Here is a 20,619-nt window from a genome sequence, read left to right as displayed (position 1 = left end):
CTAAAATTGTTACATTACTTTAAATTTATTCTTACATTATGCCTGAAATCCAGGCTGGAAAATTATTATTTTAGTCTTATTTCAGAGATTGACTCTCAGAATTTGAAGCTAATCAATGTAACTGACAGTAATGTTTGCAGAAATTGCAAAATCTGCACGGACCTACTGAAATATACTAATGGCTAAACCATTTATTTGTATCAAAGGGCTTATTTCCTTACCTTTTTCTGTATCCATCTTATTTGTCATATAACATTGCCTTTCCACTTGCTTTTGTGTTCCTCTGCCTTCACCTGGAGCATATTCTTATGATGCTCTGTTAAAAATAATGAAGTAAATGGGAGAGACAAATCCACCCATACAAGGCCAATCTGTAGGTGACCATCAGACATAGTAGTGACTCCAGATAAACCCAGACTAAGTTGTCGAACTTCAGATTTGTGAACTAAATGAATACTTATTGATTTGAGGCACTGGGCTTTGGGATGATTTACTGACCATAATTTTAGCAATAGATCATTGATTCATGTCACTCTTTTGAGTTGAATTTTGAACTTGTGTTTAAAACATTTTACTGAATGGAGTTGTGCTTCATTGAAATTTTTATATTTTTACTTAATATTTTTCCACATTCTTACATTGAAAGAGTGTTCATTAACTTTAAGGGATATGTTGTTTTATCACCAGATAGGTTTTCAATCACAGGTTACTCGATTCATTTAACTAGAATGACATCTCAGCAGGCTGACATGGAAAACAGCCCACCAGCATATTCTTATCTAATTAATAGAACGACTAAATCTTTTTCTAAGTAAACTCCCATTTCTTGACCAGAACCCGTCTTCTAATCTAATCATTGTTTAATGGGTAAATTTTCAGCCACATTCAATTTAAATGTTTGGAATTTGAGAAATTGCCACTAAAATCTGTAAGAACTACTAAATCTTTCTTAAAGTAACAATTTTCTGGAGTAGCTCTTGGTCTTACTGTGTTTAATGAACATTGGCATTCAAAAAATGCATGATCTTTTTGCCTACAACACACAGAGATTTGCAAACTGGTCCACAGGCCTAATCCTGCCTGCCACCTGTTTTTTGTTACTGTTGTTCCTGTTTTTTAATTAAATTTTATTAGAGTATAGCAACGCTGATTCATTTACACGTTGCCTGAGGCTGCATTCATTCTACAATGGCAGAGTTGAATAGCAGAGACAGAGAATGACTCATCAAGGCTAAAATATTTATTTTTTGACCCTACATAGAAAAAGTTTGCTGTTTCCTGGCCTGTGATGTCAAGTATTGCTTTAGTCTTAATATCTGTCATGCATTTATCATATTTTGCATTGATTTTACCAAGTCATTTATTATTTCCATGAGTTTTGGTTAAAAAATACATTAAACATTTACATATTTTTATGTAAATAAGAACAAAATCAGATGAACAAATGACAGATAATGGCATTTTCTGCTTGTCATAAAGTAGACCAAGTCCAAGTAATTCATTTGGTTATTCATAGTTCCTCATAACTTGGCCTGTCGCTAGAGTACCATTGATTCATCATTAACCTTTACTCTACCATTCTTTAAAATCATGCCCCACAGAGAAAGGTTTTCTGTTAATTTTCCACTACCCTATATTTAATAAAACCAGTTTTATTAAACTACATTTACGAGTGTAGTTTTTCTTGCTAATTGATTAATCTAAAATTTTCAAATCTTCAAGTGCCAATTGCATGTTGACCTATAATATAATTATATAATCTATCATGTTTATTCCTGATACCATATATCAAGCAAAAACTGATTTTATAAGCAAAATGTAAATACTTAAGCCAGTTTTAATATTTCCATATATTTTGTATTCCCTAAGAAATAAGCAAATTGCTGGCTTCAGAGTGTTTAATAAACTTTTTTGAATAAAAATGGCCAAAGAGTTCAAATCTAAGATTTGAGATGATCAATAAATTTACATTCAAACTGAGCACTAACATTAAGAGAGTTGAAAACAATAGATACAAGGTCAAATATGACAGCTTGAATATGGAAATTATGGAAATAGAAAAACTCTTTCATTGAACTGGCTATTAAACAATATTACTATAGGAGACTAAAAAAAGGAATTCCTTTAAAAAAAAAAGGAATTCCTGTATTTTAATGAACATATATCAAGTATTCAAAATGAATCAGATTTAATACTAATTTTATGTATATCTCAGTAAATGTGGAAATATAACTCTAACATCAATTTCTAACATCATCACATCAAGCTATGGAGAGGGGATATACTTTATTTTTTTTCAGTTATTTATTTGGGAATATGTAGACATTATCAATAAATAGCCTATCTAAAAACAGTTAAAGGATTTTTCTAAAGTCTTTCAACAAATTATAAAATCAAATTAGAGATGTAATTTTGAATACAAGTTTGGATTTATGATTACTAAAAATTTAACCACCATCCTCTAGCCATTTTATCAAAAACTGTCAGCTATCTGCCATTCGGATATTAAGATTTTCAGTTACTCTTGATTATCAGGGACAACTTTGTGACACAGTCTCATTATGTCATACCAAAATGACCTGAAACTGGGAAGAATTTAAATGGAGATTAAATTTAAAGTACTTAAAACACTTTGAGGTTTTGAGGTTGAAAAATATTGAATTTTTATTGCTAGTCAAGTCACAAGGATTAATAGAACACTCTTCTAAAAAAAAGAAATTGAAATTCTGAATGTTTTATTTCACACTATCAGAACCTTTTGAATATAAAAACCTGATATTTAAATACCATGAGGAGAGAACGTGGTTTTCTAATCTTTTCAAAATGAGGCTAAAATTACTCTAAGAACAGTCTCTCTTGGGACATCTGTCTTCTCAAATAACCCTTTATGCTGTTTAAGAGCAGAAGGAGTTTCATATTTTCCAGTTAGATATTAAATAAAAATTGCTAAAGCACTAAAAATTGCTTTATTTGGTTTATATTTTGCTAAAATGTTCCAATTGAAATTTATCATATCATACTCTCATTTATAAATCCTTTAAAGTCAGAATAACTTTGCCTCATTAATAGAAAGGAAGTATTATATCAGTTTGTATTAGAAAAGCATGTGCATGGCTTAATTACATTCCAGTACAAGAAATAATTAAGAAAAAATAATTTTGAAAAAGAAGAGAATAAAATGCACAATACTAGACATAAAGAGGTATTCATTTCAATGTATTTGTTAGCATTTATGGCACAAAACCAAAAATTAATTTTTTACATTTCTATCACTTAGGTTAGTGACTAGCAGGTAGTAATTACTGAGGTAAAGTGTATTGAGTAACTGATTTAATTCATCAAGTGTTTGTGTGCTTCCTCAAAATGAAGGCAAAAAAAAGTCTGAAGGTGGAAAGGAAATTATTACTAATAAATCTGCCTTTTGGGAGAGGCTTAAACATTAAAATTTCAGCATCATAAAAGGCTGGCAGATGAAATACTGTGAAATTTGATCTTGTTGGGTATTGGAAATGCAGGCGGGGATAAACTTGGGATAAAGTTTTAGCTTAGCAGGACACAAGGCTGAGCAGTGTCTGAAAATACACGGTGGAGCTGCAAGTAAATTGCATAAGAAGAAGGAAAGGAGCAAGATAAAGATGGAGAGTAAAAAAAGTAAAAGTGGAAAGACAACGCTTGTCCATCTCTGAAAGTGAGCTTCATGAATTGCAGGAGAATTTGTAAATTCAATTACAAAAAGTTTAAAATCTAATGTTGTTTAAGAGAGGGAAATGGATTTCTACCTTCCCAGGTTCAACCTACAAAACAAAAACAAGTAAAAAAAAAACCCACTACATTTTATTTTCTCTGATTTTGTTAATAAGACAAATATATCAGTCATTGGTGTTATTCACTGACTGCTTTAAAGTTCCTGCAAAATCAAAGAATAACCAAATAAATAAATTTATTCTATATGTTTCACTTAAAGTGCGTTTTTAGACTGATGTACTGTCCATAGTCTAGGTTGATTTGCAGAATGCCCACCACCTCCCAAGAGGAAATACCTGTGTTTTGTTCACATTAGAGGGATAATTGTAGATTTCATTTACGGAAGATTTCATTTTGGTAACAAAAGAACAAAAATAAAAATGTTATATATGTTGGGGGGAAGTCATATGATTAGGTCAAAATATGTCATATACCTGGAATCCTGTTGGGTTTATTGTTACTATCCTTGTTATGATATGTTCCTACAGACAGATATTTAGCTTTAAGGCACTTTTGTTATAAGATGATAAAATAGAGGTTATTAGCATGTACTCTACCACTGCATATCACACGATACGGAATGTAAACCAAGATGAAGAAAAATAGTGGAAACAAACATACTAGAATCTAGGTATATCTTAATTTAAGTTAAATTTGCTCTGTTTTGTAGTTTGTTTGTTTGTTTGTTTTTAACGTTTATTTATTTTTGAGACAGAGAGAGACAGAGATGAACAGGGGAGGGGCAGAGAGAGAGGGAGACACAGAATCGGAAGCAGGCTCCAGGCTCTGAGCCATCAGCCCAGAGCCCGACGCGGGGCTCGAATTCAAGGACTGAGAGATCGTGACCTGAGCTGAAATCGGTCGCCCAACCTACTGAGCCATCCAGGCGCCCCTGTTGTTTGTTTATTATAACATTGTTATGGGTTGAATTTCAGATTTTTTTTAAAGATATGTTGAAGTCCTAACCTGAGGTAAGTTATTTTATTTGGAAAGAGGGTCTTTGAAGATAGAATCAAGTTAAAATGAGTTCGTTAGAGTAGGCCCTAATACAATATGACTGGTGTTTTTATAAGAGGGAAATTTGAACACAGAGACATACAGGAGTTTCCATTGATGGAAGAGGCAGTGACTGGAATGATGCATCTATAAAGCAAGTAATATCAGTTATTGGTGATTTCCACCAGAAGCTAGGTAATGGCAAGGAAGGATTCTATCCTACAGATTCTAAAAGGAACATGGTCTTATTGACAGAGGTTTCAGACATCAAGCTTTCAGACTGTGAGATAATTAAATTTATGGTTTTTTTTAAGCCATCCAGATTGTGGTAATTTGTTAAGATAGATCTCTGAACCTAATGTAGAATTTGGTACCAGAAAGTGAGGTGCTGCTCTAAGAAATGCCTGAAAATATAGAAGTAGCTTGAAATTGAGTAAGGATAATGGGTGGAAGAATTTTGAGGCATTTAACAGGAAAAGTCTAGATTGTCTTGAACAAACTGTTGGTAGAAGTATGGACTATACAGGCAATTCTGGCAAAGGCTCAAAAACAGCAAAGAAGAGCAGTAGAGAAAGGTTTTATTGTCTTAGAGAATATGAAGTGGGTACTGCTATAAATAATGAATATTAAAGATACTTCTAGTGAAGTCTCAAAATATTGAGGAATCTGTTAACGACTAGAGGAAAGGTGATCCTTGTAAAGTGCAGAGAATTTGTCTGAATTGGCTTCTTGTGATAGCTGAAAGGCAGAGTTTATATGCAATGCACTTGGATATTTAGTGGAGGAAATTTCTAAGCCAAGTATGGAAGGTGCAATCTTGTTTCTCCTTACTGTTTATAGTAAAATGTGAGAGGAAAAAGATAAATTAAGGGAGGAATTCTTTATTTTTTTTAATGTTTATTTTTGAAGGAGAGAGACAGAGTGTGAGCCAGGAGGGGGCAGAGAGAGAGGGAGACACAGAATCTGAAGCAGGCTCCAAGCTCTGAGCTGTCAGCACAGAGCCTGACGCAGGCCTGAACCTATGAACCTAGAGATCATGTCTTGAGGTGAAGTCGGATGCTTAACTGACTGAGCCACCCAGGCACCCCAAGGAAGGAATTGTTAAGCAAAAGAAACCACCCTTTGTTGATTTGGAAAATTCTTAGCCTATTTAGATAGCACTGTCTGGAAACAGGGCAGGATTGTAGCTGGACAAACCTTTGCTAAAGAGATCAGGTTTGTGGCTTCTGGATCCATTCACCCTCCTCAGCAGAAGCCAGAAATAGTGATGCAGTTATTCAGGAAAAGTATGCAGAGGACTCTTGTCTGAGGGCTTGGACCACCATGAGTTGCAGGGGAGACTGACAAGTTTTTTGAGAATTTTATACCTGCAAAAGCACTCCAGCCTGGACTGAAAAGGACTAAAATGAGACAAAATGAAGGCAACTTATTTGCAAAGTACAGTGATGAATGCACAGGCCTGCACTGCCTGGTGTGCAAGAGGATAGAGCTGCCACCTCAGCAGGCCCGGAAAAGGAAGAAACTGCCCAGGATTATTCTCAGGTCTGGAAATCTAAGAGAAATTTGCTTAATGGGCTGCAAACTTGCTTTAGATGAATGACTCCTTCATTGCTTTCATTTTCTCCCCTATAAAATGAGAGTGTTTATTCTATGTTGTCCTACCATGGTTATTTTGGGGGCTTTTTTTTTTAAGGTTTCACAGGTACACAGATAGAGTGAAATTTTGCCTCAGGAATAAGCATATCTAGAGTCTCACCCGTACCTGACTTAATATGATTTATTATATGGCTTTGGGGATCTTTTAGTTTTGTGGTAACTATACTTAGTATGTTTCTTTTTTAACTTAGTTGATAGTGGAATGAGTTAAGACTTTGAAGATCTCAAGATGGAATGTATTTTGCAAGTGGGAAGTACATGAATTAATTATTGTTCATTTTTCTTGAATTGTCTAAATGTACTTACTACTAATTGATCTTAAATCTTCTTCCAGTACAGAAAATTTCATCCTTAAATGTGTTTAACTACACAAGATCATATATCTAACTCTTTTATAATGGAGGTATTTCTATTATAGTTCTTTGCTCTTATATTCAAGTCTTTACTATTTCCTATCTGGATTTTCTGGAGGGCTGTTCTTTTGGGATTTCACCTTATCCACATTATGGACTTTTTTTAAATCACTGGATCCCCATTTTAGGGAGTTCACATCTTCCTCACATTTACTGTCTCATTGTAGGACGTATCTTCCAATAGCTTACAGAGAAAGAGTGGATGGCAGGTGAATCAGCGAAACGTTGATAAGAAAAGCCAAACCACTATTAGTGTTTAATATAAAGATTTTCTATAGGCTTCAGACTTTCCACAATTGTAGGAAATGATGGAGCACCTTCTGTAAGCTGGTGTTTCTGTATCTAGTATGGAACCTAAGGTCACTGGAAGTCAATTGGGTTGGCAGTTGAGAAGGAAAGTTGAATGTGCAAAGCAAAGATAACCTGGAACCCAGGGGGGCAACTGGAACATGCAAGGCATAATAGAATTGGCTTCTGTTACTTTCTACCTTGATGTTGTGGAGGGCTTGCCAAAGAAATTATTGCCCATTACCATAGAGATACATATGCACTTGTCCTTCCAAATCTAATGCACAATATTCAGGCTAATATTAACCCGAAGCCCTACAGAAAAGGAAATGCTGAAATATTGAGTTGGATTTTGAGTATAATGGAGTCAAATACATATATTCACATCTACAATATAATCTTTAACCTTCAGGATACTCTGTGTATGGATTTATCATTTTATCAGCTGATGCCAATTTACTGAAATGTGGACAGGGCATACTTATGTAGTAAGGAAGTAGTATCAAAGGAGTTAGTGGCAACGTATAAAGCATTTTGCTTCGTTCTAAAGGTCTGCTGCTCAGATGAGGCCAAATTTGGTTTGATGTCCTTCATGGAAGCCAATTTAAATTTTCTTACATTTTTATCATTTAAGTCATTTTGTGAGGGCTCTTTGGCTTTTAAAAAATAATAGTTATTAATTCTGAGTAAATGTTTTGTGGAATATGAATTCAAAGTTAATAGAGTAAGGAATACTTGAAAATTCAGAACTATAACAAACCAGTGCTTATCAGAATCTATTGCTCTATCTAGAGTTTCAGTTTAATGAGCATACTAACATTTCAGCATCCATTACACACTGAAAAAAAGTTTCCAATAATTAAGGATAATTGGCAATAGAAAATGAGCAGATGAAAATGACTCTGCATTAGACTCTGGCAGACTGCTCTTTCAGTGTGTGCTGGAGAAAGAGAAGGGAGGATGAGGATTTTAAGTAGCAATCCAAATTGGTCAACTGTGTCATTATTTTGCACTTTTTTTCGTCACGCTCTGTATTTCAGCTTCCATTTTAAAATTATTTTATAAAGTGTATTCAGATTTCCCACAAAACACTATTCTTGAGGTTAAATACCAGTCAAATTATGACTATATTTAATTACTATGCAGTGTCATTTTGTGTCAATTAGCGTTAATTTGTAATGTCATTTAAGAAGCCAAGTCGTTTTGAACAACCTACTTACTCCAGAACACCATTGTTTATTATATTTTCCAATACAATATCATTAAACCTAACATGATTGCATCAGGGAGTTTTTTTTTCATCAAAAATAATCTTCAAAATGGCATATTTGAGGCTTTATTTTATATTGGTGCCTGTTGGAAGGAGGGATATCTTTCGTGTCATTTAAAAAGTGTTAAGAAGTTATATTGCAGTCTTCTTGGCTTAATTTAAAACCAGACTCGATATTTGTCTATGTTAGGTTTATTTTTGAATGCCCTATAACATTTTCAATAGAAATGCTTGGGCATTCCAATTAAAAATAGTATTTTTAATATAATTTCCCAAGTATTTATGAAAATACTTACAAATTCAAAGCACATGCAGACACTTATGCACATACAGACAGGCATGCAAAACATATGCAGGGGATTCTGGGTGGCTCAGTTGGTTAACAATTCAACTTCAGCTCAGGTCATGATCTCTGTTTGTGGGTTGGAGCCTGCCTTGGGGTCTGTGCTGACAGCTCAGAGCCTAGAGCCTGACTTGGATTCTGTTTCTCCCTCTCTCTCTCAACCCCTCCCCCGCTCATGCTCAGTCTCTCTCTCTCTCTCTCTCTCTCTCTCTCTCTCTCTCTCTCTCAAAAATGCATAAACATTAATAAAAGAAAATATCATGTTCAGGTCATGCATATACGTAGGAACACAGGGACACAAATGTACTCACATATGTTCATGTTCTCACATACAAAGAACACACACAATTAAAATTAAAACGAACATTCACAGCACTACCACTACCGGAGGCTAAGCCTAAAGGAAATTATTACTTGAATTAGGGAGGAATTATATCAATTCCTTTAAAATGGGGACTCTTGATTGCTTTTGTTAATACATGGTAGATGGAAAAGGAGGAAGTGGGATGGTGGGTATTAGGACGATATTATAATGATTCAGAAAGAAGAAGGTAGTAGCCAAACAAAAGAGATGTATTAGAGATGAGATGAAGAAGTTTGATTCTAGGTACTTTGGAAAAATATTGCATCTCCTCCATCCCAGTGTGATCTAATGGGAAAGGCGCCTCACTTCTGTGATGTTCTTCCCCAGAACCTCAGTCTAACCATAAGAAAACATCAGACAAACCCAGACAGAGGGACATTAAAAAAACAAAACAAAACAAAACAAAACAAAAAAAACTTGACTAATGTTCCTCAAAAGTCATAGAAAACAAAGAAAGACTGAGAAACTGTCACCGACCTGAGGAAATTAGGTGACAATTTGATGACAATTAGGTGACAATGGCATTATTATGAAATCTGCTATCATTCATATAGTCTGGTTTAATTAATGTTATTGTTCCAATGATGATTTTAGTTTTAATAAATGGACTATGATGATGTAAGGCATTAGCTTCCGGGAAATAGGTGAAGGGGTATACAAGACATACATAAATTGGTAGTGACTTTTATGTAAATCTAAAATTTCTAAATTAAAAAGAAATGTTTTAAGTAATGACAGGATTCATCAAGATAATTTCCTATGTGATATAAAATAAATTAAAAATGATGTTAAATGTAACTCTAAGAATTTTAGCCTAATTGCAGAATAAATTTCCTTTCACATTATAAAATGATTTGCCTTTTCCAGATAATTTCTAATATTTTCTTAGATTGAGGCCTAAGAAAAAATAGGGACATAAAAATTAGAAGAACAAGGGAAGAAATATATAGAAAGATGTCAAGAAAAACAGAAAACAAATTTGGAGGATTAAACATGAGAAAGATAAAATCAGAGTTGGGGAAAATAGAAAAGAAAGGGTTAATAGAAATGTTACTGAGATTTGTGGAATATATAAATTTTAATGTTTTTCAGGAAAAGAAAGTATAAATTGGATTATTATTATTATTAGTAGTAGTAGTAGTCTGAAGTATGGTTCCTCAATAGTACTTCACTACTGCGATTGGACTACTTGATTCCAATATCTATAAAGGTTATGCCTATTTTTTTTAATCTTCACATTTGCAAGGATGATAAGAGAAAACTATATTGGTGTATTAAATGTAATACTATGAAATTTGAAAACAGGAGAATCATCCTGGAGAAAAAACAAAAAACAGAATAAGGGCATGCTTTCTATAATTAATCATTGCAAAAGAGAAATTTAGAAAACTGGCACCACAAATCTAAAAATAAATAGGTACGGAATGTATGACAAATATTCAGATAAGGTGATGTGATAGCAAGTGATTGGCTATAAAGAATGCTTTTGTTTGGTTACTGAGAGTTTGGGCAGAAAAATATATTCTTTCTGTGATGTGTCAAAAAAACAGTGAGCCTTGTAATAATCAAGAGATGAACACTTCAAATAAAGAGAAAAACTCATATAAATCCTTAAGGCTGTAGCTAACAGGGTGTTTATGAAGAGAGAATAAAGGTCAACATGATTATAGCATGGAAGGAGATGTGGAGGGGAATATGAGATGGAGTCACATGGGTAAGGAGGTACTAGTCATGGTTGTTGACCCTTAAAAAAAGATAATTGAATTTGTAAACTGTTGTTGTAAACCTTTAGATAGTTTTAAATAGGAAAGTGGCATGATCTGATTTATAACTTTTAAATGAATACTTTGTGAAGAATGGGATTTGGGGGAGCAAATGAAGAAGGAGGCAACTTAAAACAAGGATAGCAAAGAAGCTAAAATTTCTAAGCAAAACAAACACACAAACAAAAAAACTGCATACATACACACATGTTGAAAAGAGTTAAGAGTAGGATTGGTATTGACAAAATCAAAGTCATGGACTAGCAGAAACTATTAGCGTTCGTCAATGTTTAATGTGCTTCCTTACCTTTATGTTCTTATTTATGAACTTGGCCTGTGAAAGTTGTTTTGGCCAGATTCCTCTGAGCATAAGGGAAGTGTGGCATTTTTTGGTTTGAAGCAGATAAGAGATAATATGTTCTTCATTTGCTTTCATCTCCATTATGATAACCTCGAGGCTGGTTTTCCGTATGGTGTGGCCACCAAGCAAGTATGCCGCCTGAGCACCATCAGACTGTATCTAACTGACAAAGTAAAACTATATTGTGTAAAGCCACAAAGATTTAAGAGTTTATCAGTTTGAATGGCTAACATCAATTTTTGTTTTTAATACATGCACTGATTAAAATTATGTTTATAAAACTAATGACTTGAGTCAGTCAGAGCTCATGATACTATTCTTAACAGTAAAAGCTGATATGAAACCATCCGTGTACCATGACCGAAAACACATTAAGGTGAAGTACACATAATCGAAATAACCGACAAGTTACACCAACGTGTAATCATATCTGTTGCTGGACAGATTATTTTTATTTTTACACATTGCTCTGTATTCTTTCTTTCTTTCTTTCTTTCTTTCTTTCTTTCTTTCTTTCTTTCTATCTATCTATCTATCTACCTATCTATCTTATCTATCTATATCTATCTATCTAGATCTTATTCTCATGGAATCCAGAATCTGAGATGAATGCAAACACTTGATGGGACTTTGTGTAGCCACTTTTTTTGAGGAGAGACTAAGATTATTTTTATGAAGGCAGACCCATTAATGTATTAAATGGGAATTACATATGAGGAAAAGAAAAAAATAGATGCCAAAGTGTGTTAATAATTTGTATTCTTTAATTCTCTCTGTCTTAAATGCTTGGATTTTTGTTTTCTGTTTGGATTGTGATTGATATAGCACCCCATATAATAGGAGCCCCTGAAATATTGAATACTTTTGAGTCTTCATATCAGAATTACATTTCTAATTCAAATATACAGTGTGTTCTAGACAGTGAGATATCTATCTTCGCAAGGAAAGCAAATTCGGGAGACATGTGAGTATCAGAAGAAATAATATTCTCATAGAGAACTCATCATGCTCTAGAAAAGCCTAAACCAAGAACAAATAATGCCTACTTCATGTCCATGCTTTAACATCAATAAGGACATTGATTTTAATGTCACACTAGAATTGTGTTCTCTCCCATATTTTAAATTTTAATCAAGTTGGGATTAATTGGTAGCTCCAAGTGATATTGATCCATATGAAGACCCCTGGAAATGCAAGGATTTGAGTGGACGAATTCCTATGTATCTCTTTAAGAGCAAGTGCTCTGTGTAACATAAATTTTTTCTGGGTGATGATTTTAGAGTTGATACTATATATCAACTTATTTGGGTAATTATCATATTAAAATTATTATGTTATTTATAATTATATATTGTGCAAATATTTGTTGTATTTGATGTGTTCTGTAGATTATGATAAACATCTGGAACACAGATTTACAAAAGTACAGACTCCTACAAAAAACTTAATCACAGTTTCACTTAGAAACTTTAGCAAAACATTAATTTCATCTATTCTTCTCATTATTTTCATCCTTAGAAACATTCCAAATCCCCCTTGGCCCATACTTTTCCAGGCCACTATTCCTGTAATGTTCTGTTTGTTTTCTCCCCAATTCCCATCAGATCTCCAGTCCAGGCTTGCCTGTGGGGCCAGCAATAGCTCTCTGTTACAAAATGAACTCTTCTGCATGTGCAAACTTTTAATTCCACATAAGGGTGTGTTGAGTACTTACCACTTATGATTAATTTAAAACTGTAATATCCATAAGGATCATGTTAGACTCCTGTTTAAAAAAAATTTGTAAGCTACACAATCACAGATTTTGATTCAGGAGACCCCAAAAGTTTCATTTTTAACCAGGTTATCAGGGAAATCTTTTCCAAGTGGTCTAAGCATAACAATTTAAGAAACACTGGCTTAAATGAAAGCAGTCCCTCAGCCAAAGGATTAGAAATGCCAAGTTTAAATACCGCAGCCCCTGCCTCATGAAAAATGTCGTTCTGAGGAAAGGGCAGAGGGCTCCATATGTATTGATATTACCTCCAATATGAAAATTTTTGAGCTTATGTCCTTTTTATGTGTATATTAATTTACTTATAATGTATATATAACACCTTATATAATAAGTTATGTACATTTTAGAGAAATAAATAGAAATTGAGAAACTAAAGGAAAAAGCAAAAAGCAGTAGAGGATTCTATAAATGTTCCACTCATTACTTCTGTGTTCTTAGGGGATAGGCACCACACATTGGAGACCGCTGATCAGAAACAGGATCACATGAGGACATAATCATAGAATAATGTAGTGGAAACTTGGGAGTGCTTTTACCAGTGGCAGTAAAGTATTCAGGGCATTACCAAGCAACTAGAAAAGAACATTTAATCAAACTAGAAAGAATATCTTAGAAAATGTTTCCATAGGTGATGACATCAGAGCTAGGTCTTAATGGAGGGATATGGGGGGGGGGGCGGATATTCCAGGACAAACAGAAGTGAGACAGACAGGGAAGCAAGATATGTAAGCAATTCAGTCTGGTGAATCATCTACAACATGATTGGCCAAAGAGACAAAAATTAAAGCAATAGAAGGAAGCATGGTCAGAGAGCTAATTATTCAAGGAGACGTATTAGAGTATGAATGTTAATCCCGTTTATAGTGGGAATCACTGAAGAATTAAAAGAAGAGAGGCAGTGTGGTCAGAGTAGCAAGTAAGTCATTTGTGTAAATGATGGATTTGAGAAATGATGGATATAGAAAACTGAGTTAGAAGCTATTGCATGATTTAGAGTAAGAAATGAGTGCCTAAACTAGGGCAGTGGAAGGGATATGAACTTAGTAAAAGAAAGTATGGTGAGTAAGGAAATAGAAAAAGGGTAACCCCAAAGTTTCTGTCTTCCTCTACTCATTGCATAGCAGTGATAAAAAATAAAATGAGGTTTGTATATGGTTTGATAAGGGAGGAGGAGATGTGAAAGCAAAATGAGGCATCTTTGGCTTTTCTGGGTTTGTATTTCCTATAGATCAAATGGAGATATTCAATGAATCTTTAGCAGTTGGAGCTTAGAGAAAAAGTGCTTGGCTTGAAACATGTATTTGGGAGTTCTTCATATATATAAAAAGTAATTGAGGCCATGGTGGTAGATGCAGTCACCAGAGGGGTGTGCAAATTGGAAAAAGAACCAACACTTGTCAGAGAATATGGGCTCAGGAAAGAGAGCAGAAACCATCAAAAATGCATGCAAGGAATCAAGAATGTGTGGTGTCAGGAAAGTCACTTAAAAAAAAACAAAAAAACAATGTTTTGTTTGTTTGTTTGTTTGTTTGTTTGTTTGTTTAAAGTGAGGAGGGGTAGAGAGAGAGAGAAAGAGAGAATCCCAAGCAGCGTTCATGCTGTCAGTACAGAGCCTGACATGGGTCTCAGACACAGGAACTGTGAGGTCATGACCTGAGCTGAAACCAAGAGTCAGAGGCTTAACTGACTGAGCCACCAAGGCACCCCAGGAGTCACTTTTTTTAAAAAGCAGTTATCAAGGAAAAAAAAACAACAACAAAACACTGTTTTCACCATTGCTGAGTGAGTGCTACAGAGAGACAAAGTTCTTTTTGTACATAATAAGTTTATTCAATTTTTAAAATATTTTTTAATGTTTTTTTATTTTTGAGAGAGAGAGAGTGAGAGAGAGAGCACAAGTGGGGGAGGGGCAGAGAGGGAAGGAGACACAGAGTGTGAAGTGGGTTTCAGGATCTGAGCTGTCAGCACAGAGCCTGACCCAGGGCTCGAACTCACGAACTGAGAGATCATGACCTGAGCTGAAGTTGGATGCTTAACCGACTGAGCCACACTGGAGCCCTAAATAAGTTGATTTAGATCACACATACATTTTTTAAATAGAAAACACCCAAAATTATTTTAGGCAAATGAAAATAGTGTTCTCATAGATGCTACTAATTATTTCTTCCTCCCTCCTTTCCTTTCCTTTCCTTTCCTTTCCTTTCCTTTCCTTTCCTTTCCTTTCCTTTCCTTTCCTTCCCTTTCCTTTCCTTTCCTTTCTCTTTCCTTTCTCTTTCTTTCTTTCTTTCTTTCTTTCTTTCTTTCTTTCTTTCCTTTATATCTAATTTATTTTACTTTTTCAAAATTATATTTAAATTCTAGTTAGTTATCATACAGGTAATATTGTTTACAGGGGTTTAGAATTTAGTGAGTCATCACTTATAACACCCAGTGCTCAACAGAACAGGTACCCTTCTTTTTTTTTTTTTTTTAAATTTTTTTTTTTTTTCAACGTTTGTTTATTTTTGGGACAGAGAGAGACAAAGCATGAACGGGGGAGGGGCAGAGAGAGAGGGAGACACAGAATCGGAAACAGGCTCCAGGCTCCGAGCCATCAGCCCAGAGCCTGATGCGGGGCTCGAACTCACGGACCGCGAGATCGTGACCTGGCTGAAGTCGGATGCTTAACCGACTGCGCCACCTAGGCGCCCCAGGTACCCTTCTTAATACCCATTTATCCCATATCCCCCCACTTCCTTCTGTCAACCCTCCATTTGTTCTCTATAATAAAGAGCCTGTTTATGGTTTGTTGCCCTCTCTCTTTTTTCTCACCTTCCTATGTGTTCAGCTGTTTTGTTTTTTACATTCCACATGTGAGTGAAATAATATGGTATTTGTCTTTCTCTGATTGACTTATTTCCACATGGTTGCAAACGGAAAGATTTCATTCATTTTGATGGCTGAGTAGTATATCATGGCTGGTGTATATATACACACCACATCTTCTTTATTTATTTATTTGTTTATCCGTTAGTGGACATTTAGGCTCTTTCCATAGTTTAACTATTGCTAATAATGCTGCTATAAACATTGGGGTACATGTACCCTTTTGGATCTCTATTTTTGTATCCTTTAAGGAAATACTTAGTAGGGCAATTGCTGGATCACAGGATTAGTTCTATTTGTAACTTTTTGAGGAACCTTCATATTGTTTTTCAGAGTGGCTACACCAATTTGCATTCCCGCCAACAGTGCAAGATGGTTCATCTTTCTTCCCATCCTTGCCAACACTGTTGTTTCTTGTGTTGTTAATTTTAGCCATTCTGACAGGTGTGAAGTGGTATCTCATTGTGGTTTTAATTTGTATTTCCCTGGTGATGCGTGAGGTTGAGCACTTTTTATGTGTCTGTTAGCCATCTCAATGTCTTCCTCAGAAAGGTATCTATAAATGTCTTCTGCTCATTTCTTAATCAGGTTGTTTGCTTTTTGGATTTTGAGTTTGCTATGTTCTTTATAGATTTTGGGTTCTAACCCTTTATTGGATATGCCATTTGCAAATATCTTCTCCCACTCCTTTGCTGCTTTTTAGTGTTGTGGTTTCCTTTGCTGTGCAGAAGCTTTTTATCCTAATAAAGTCTCAGTAGTACATGTTTGCTTTTGTTTCCCTTGCCTTTGGTGACATGTCTAATAAGGAGTTCTTCTGGTCAAGGTCAAAGAGGTTGATGCCTATGTTTGTTCTCCTCTAGGATTTTGATGGTTTCCTGTCTAACATTTAGGTCTTTCATACATTTTGAATTTATTTTTATTTATGGTGTAAAAAAGGGGTCTAGTTTCATTATTCTCCACATAGCTGTCCCATTTTCCCAACACCACTCGTTGAAGAGATTGCCCCCCCATTGGATATTATTTCCTGCTTTGTCAAAGATTAGTTGACCATATAGTTGTGGGTCCATTTATGGGTCTTCTGTTCAGTTGATCTATGTGTCTGTTTTTTTGTAGTCTTGGTGACTACAGCTTTGTAGTATGGCTTGAAGTCTGCAATCATGATGCCTCCAGCTTTGATTTTATTTTTCAAAATTTCTTTGGCTATTTTGGGTCTTTTGCAGTTCCATACAAATTTTAGGATTGTGTGTTCTAGCTCTGTGAAAAATGCTGGTTGTATTTTTATGCGGATTGCATTAAATGGGTAGATTGCTTTGAGTAGTATAGATATTTTAACAATGTTTGTTCTTCCATCCATGAGCATGGAGTGTTTTTCCAATTCTTTGTGTCCTCTGATTTCTTTCTTAAGTGTTCTATAGTTTTCAGAATACAAATCTTTTACCTCTTTGGTTAGGTATCCCTAGGTATCTTATTGTTTTTGATGCAATTGTAAATGGATTAGATTCCTTGATTTCTTTTTCTGATGCTGCATTACTGGTGTATAGAAATTCAACAGATTTCTATACATTGATTTTATGATTTTATATCCTATGACTTTGCTGAATTCATTTATTAATTCTAGCAATTTTTTTTTTGGTGGAATCTTTTGGGTTTTCTACATAGAGTATCAGTTACAGAGAAAGAAAGTTTAACAAATGCCTGAAATGTAGGACTGGTGGGGTATGGAGAAAGAAAATGCTATTTTTGGTCTTAGGAGAACAGGTTTAACAGACTGGTGATTCAACAATCAGAATGCAGTGAGTCGAGGAGCAAATAAACTATGTGGTGGTAAATCTGGTAAATGTAGATTAATCTCAAGAAGTGCAGGTGGAAAATCTGAAGATTTATAAAATCCTTATCAACTTCTAAGACAGTCAAAATCTCTTAGTTGAATCTTACCAACATTAACCAAGGGTAATTTTTCTTTTTATTATTACTATTTATATTAAATTCACTATGAATTGGTATTAATATTTAGCGTTTTGTTACAAATTTTTTCATTCTTGTTGCAAAAAAACCTTCTCATTTGTAGTAAAAGAAAAACAAGTTTCAGAGTAAGGCAAGTCTGGATGCAAATTGTGTTTCCTTGACTGTGAGATGTGGGTTATATATTCACCCACAGATCGGTCTTCATAGATGTATTTTGCAGACTGAATGAAATTTTACCCATACATGAACATGCATATGCACATATGTGTGTGAATATAATTTTGCATGTATTTATTCATAGTCTTAGCATTTTTCTTTTAGTGAGTATCATTCTGTTATCTTCATCCTCACCATTGCTGCCCTGATTCATGAACAAAGAACTAATTCCTAAGTGCCCTCCTGCTCTGTTGGGAGAGGCAGTCTACCACAGATCCTGACCATTCTTTCCCATTCTTACTGCATATGCAAATTCAAAACTCTAACCACTCTATCCTGGACATTTCTGAGAATTGCATTGGAGAGATGGGATGGCTTGCTCCTTTTACATGGTGAATCTCTCCAGCAGTATTTCTCTTTTGTAATGCAACTCAGTGTGTGTAGGCATCTATAATAGGCCCTTTGCATCTTCTCTTTGGGGCAGTAAGGAGGAGAGAAGGGAGTGTGGGGGATCATTGCAAATGAATTTGAAGTTCTACATATTGATTTTGCCATGAGTGGCTACTTCAAGAGCAGGAGACTTAGCAGACTTTCCTAACACATAAAAGCAGACACAGAGAGTTAGAGAAAATGGGGAGACAAAAGACAATGTCCCAAATGGAAGAATAAGGACAAAAGTACACCAAGAGGCCTAAGTGAAAGGGATATTAGTAATATGCCTGATAAAGAATTTAAAGTAATGGTTATAAAAATAATCACTGGACTTGAGAAAAGAGGAGGGTGCCAATGACCATCAACAAAGATATACAAAACATAAAAAAGGACTAATCAGAGATTAAGAACTTAATAGCTGAAATTAAAAATATACTAGAGAGAAAAATCGAAGACTAGAGGAAACAGAAGAACAGATCAGCAACCTGGAGGACAGAGTAATGGAAAGCAAAGAAACTGAATAGAGGAGAGAAAGAGAAATAATGAAAAACAAAAATAGCCTAAGGGCTATCAAGCTTAATAACACTCACATTATAGGGATACCAGTAGGAGAAGAGAGAGAAAAGGGGTAGAAAAATTATTTGAAGAAATAATAGCTGAAAACTTTCTGAACACAGGGAAGGAAACAGAAATCAACATCCAGTAGGCACTGAGGGCCCCCAACAAAATCAACCCAAGGAGGTCCGTGCCAAGATCCATAGTAATTGAAATGGCAAAAAGTAGTGAGAGAATTTTAAAAGCAGCAAAAGAAAAGAAGACATTTACATACAAGGAAAACCCCATAAAGCTATCAGTAACTTTGCAGGCCAGAAGGGAGTGGAATGATATAGTTAAAATACTGAAAGTGAGAGAGAAAAACAAAACCAAAAACACACACACACACACACACACACACACAAAAACACAAAACCAAACTACAATAATGAATATGTAGCAAGGCTGTCATTCAGAATACAAGGAGAGATAGTTTCCCAGACAAACAAAAGTTAAAGGAATTCATGGCCACTAAACCACCCCCTACAAGAAATGTTAAAGAGAATTCTTCTGAGTGGAAAGGAAAGACCATAAGTAGGAGTTAAGAAAATGGGAAGCACTAAAGCTGTAAAATTACATATCTATAAAAATCAGTCAAGAGATTCGCAACAGAAAAGGATGTAAAGTATGAACACCATGTACCTAAAACATGTAAGCTGGGAGAGAACTAAAGAATGAGTTCAAACTTAAACAACCATCAACTTAATATAGGCTGCTATATACATAAAATGTTATATATAAGCCTAATGGTAACCACAAATTAAAAACCGGTAATAAATATGCAAAAAATAAAGGCAAAAGTATCTAAGTATATCATTAAAGAAAGCCAACAAACCATGAGAGAAGAGAGTAAGAGAAGAAAGGAACAGAAAAGAACTACAAAAACAAACATAAAAAAGGTAACAAAATGGCAATAAGTACATGCCTATCAGTAATTTATTTGAATGTAAGTGGAGTAAATGCTCCAATCAAAGGACATAGAGTGACAAAATGCATGGCCCATCTATATGCTGCATACAAGAAATGCATTTCAGATTGAAAGTCAGGGGGTGGAGAAACATTTATCATGCAAATGGAAGTGAAAAGCCAGAGTAGCAATACTTATATCACACAAATAAACTCTAGTTTTTTTTTACATTTTTATTTATTTTTGAGAGACAGAGACAGAGCACAAGTTGGGGACAAGCAGAAAGAGAATGAGACACAGAATCTGAAGCAGGCTCCAGGCTCTGAGCCTGCAGCACAGAGCCCTACACAGGGCTCAAACCCACAAACCATGAGATCATGACCTGAGCCGAAGTTGGGTGCTCAACCAACTGAGCCACCCGGGCACCGCACAAAATATGCTTTAAAACAAGAGCCAAGCACTGTAACAAGAGCCAAAGAAGGACACTACATAATCATAAAGGGAACAATCCAACAAGAAGATAAAACAATTGTAAATATTTATGCACTCAACATGAAAGCACCCAGATACATAAAGTAGCTAATACCAAACATAAAAGAAGTAATTGATAGTAATACATGATAGTAGAGGACTGTAACACCCCACTTACATCAAGGGATAGATCGTACAAACAGAAAATCAACAGGGAAACAGTGGCTGTTAATGACACATTGGACCAGATGAAT

Source organism: Leopardus geoffroyi, chromosome D3 (genome assembly GCF_018350155.1).
Source record: "Leopardus geoffroyi isolate Oge1 chromosome D3, O.geoffroyi_Oge1_pat1.0, whole genome shotgun sequence".
In the NCBI taxonomy this organism is placed as follows: Eukaryota; Metazoa; Chordata; class Mammalia; order Carnivora; family Felidae; genus Leopardus; species Leopardus geoffroyi.
The sequence above is the reverse complement of the archived record's forward strand: the minus strand, read 5'-3'. Positions refer to the sequence as shown.